The sequence below is a fragment of the Artemia sp. Qi Xiang Cuo genome, chromosome 4, assembly GCF_049724085.1.
Source record: "Artemia sp. Qi Xiang Cuo chromosome 4, ASM4972408v1, whole genome shotgun sequence".
NCBI classification, from domain to species: Eukaryota; Metazoa; Arthropoda; class Branchiopoda; order Anostraca; family Artemiidae; genus Artemia; species Artemia sp. Qi Xiang Cuo.
In genome coordinates, this window is record NC_142797.1 from 43,171,154 (window position 1) to 43,173,058 (window position 1,905).

The following is a 1,905-nucleotide window of genomic DNA, read 5'->3' on the forward strand; positions in this document are numbered from 1 at the left end:
ACGCTTATATAAGAAAGAATTTTAACAGTATATGATAACTTAAAGACCGAACTCTAACCATCAGTATTGTCAATCGCAACCTAGTAAGAGACAATCAGTCCCATGCTAAGAAATATAACAAAACTCCTAAAAATAGAGTAAGATCAAAACGAAAGTACATCATTGAAACTACCTTGTCTGAAACCCTACTAGATAAATAATGAATGTTGTCATAGCTTTATATTAGATTAGAGCTATGACGTGAATAGAAAATCACGAAATTATATTGTTGTTTCTGAAGACGTCATGAAATAATATCATTGCGCTATGACGTCAATAAAATCATTACGCTGTGACGTCATAATTACTACTTAAGAACAACAAAGATGTAAATTTTCTCAGTCTTGATTAGAATAATGGTTAGATCGAAGCAAGCTATACGCAATTTGAAAAAACAGTACTACACAAACAACAGAGATAGTATCTTGAAAAGAGAAAAGCAAAAATATTCAACCGACCAGGCGCATCGAGAAGTATACATTAAAGAACGAACTTTAGTCCATAGTTTATATTAAACGACGATCATTAGAAAAGCACACCCTTGCATATATTGGACTGAGTTAGTTTTTCAGTTTAGAATCGCTAAAGTTATTATGTAAACTGCAAAAATATTTATGATATCTGAGCAATAATTTTAATCTTTTCATTCAAACTAAAAAAATACCTTAAAATTTAAAAATTAGTTTTACTTTTTGTTAGTTTATGGATACTCGATACGAGTCATAAGAAGTGTTAATTAGATGATCCGGGTTGCAGCGGTAGCTAGCAACCTAGTAAGAGACGATCAAGTCCAATGTTAAGAAATATAAAAACCCATAACTCCTAAAAAAAGAGTCAGATCAAAACAAAAAGTACACCATTAGAATCGCCTTGTCCGAAATTTCTATATCCAGGTTGCAGCGGTAGCTAGCAACCTAGTAAGGGACGATCACCTCCAATGTTGAGAAATATAAAAACCCATATTACATAAAGGCTCGATCATCGAATTTAAGCTGAAACTAAGTAAAGGACAATTATGCCTCCATATATTCACAGTGATGTATAAGATTTCCCATTACATCTGTAGACTGTTCCACAGTTGCCGGTCCATACCTTGGAAGCTTTTCACTAAACATGCAACATTTCATGCAACTACTAGATAAATAATGAATGTCGTCATAGTTTTGTTAGAGCTATGAAGTGAATAGAAAAACACGATATTATGGTGTTGTTTTCTGAAGACGTGATGAAATAATATCATTACGACAGAACTTCATGAAATAAAATCATTACGCCATTACGTCACAATTACTATATAAAAAGTTATTATAATAAAGAACGACCCCTTGCCTATACTAAATTTTATATACCACTTGACTATAGTATAGGTTGGTAAATTATAGTAAAGAACGACCCTTAACCCATGTTAATTGATCCGGGTTGCTGTTTTCCGTGTTGCAGCGGTAGCTAGCAACCTAGTAAGAGACGATCACGTCCAATTTTAAAAAATATAAAAACCCATAGCTCCTAAAAAAAAAAGTCAGATCAAAACAAAAAGTACACCATTAGAACCGCCATGTCTGAAACCTCTGTATAGGAAACTTTCTGTCATTTGGATTAAACAGCAAGGGAAATATATTGGCTTGAAAATCAAGAAAAGTGGCAGCTACTACAGCATTCTGCCTAAACGGCATCTTTTTTTTCTTTCTTTCTTGTTATCCAGAGATAGCTTTACACTGGAATTACTACTTAAGAACGACAAAGATGTAAATGGTCTCATTCGTGAATTACATAATGGTTAGTTCAAAGCAAGCTACACGCAAGTTAAAAAAACAGTACTACACAGACAACAGAGATAGTATTTTGAAAAGAGAAAAGCAAAGATAT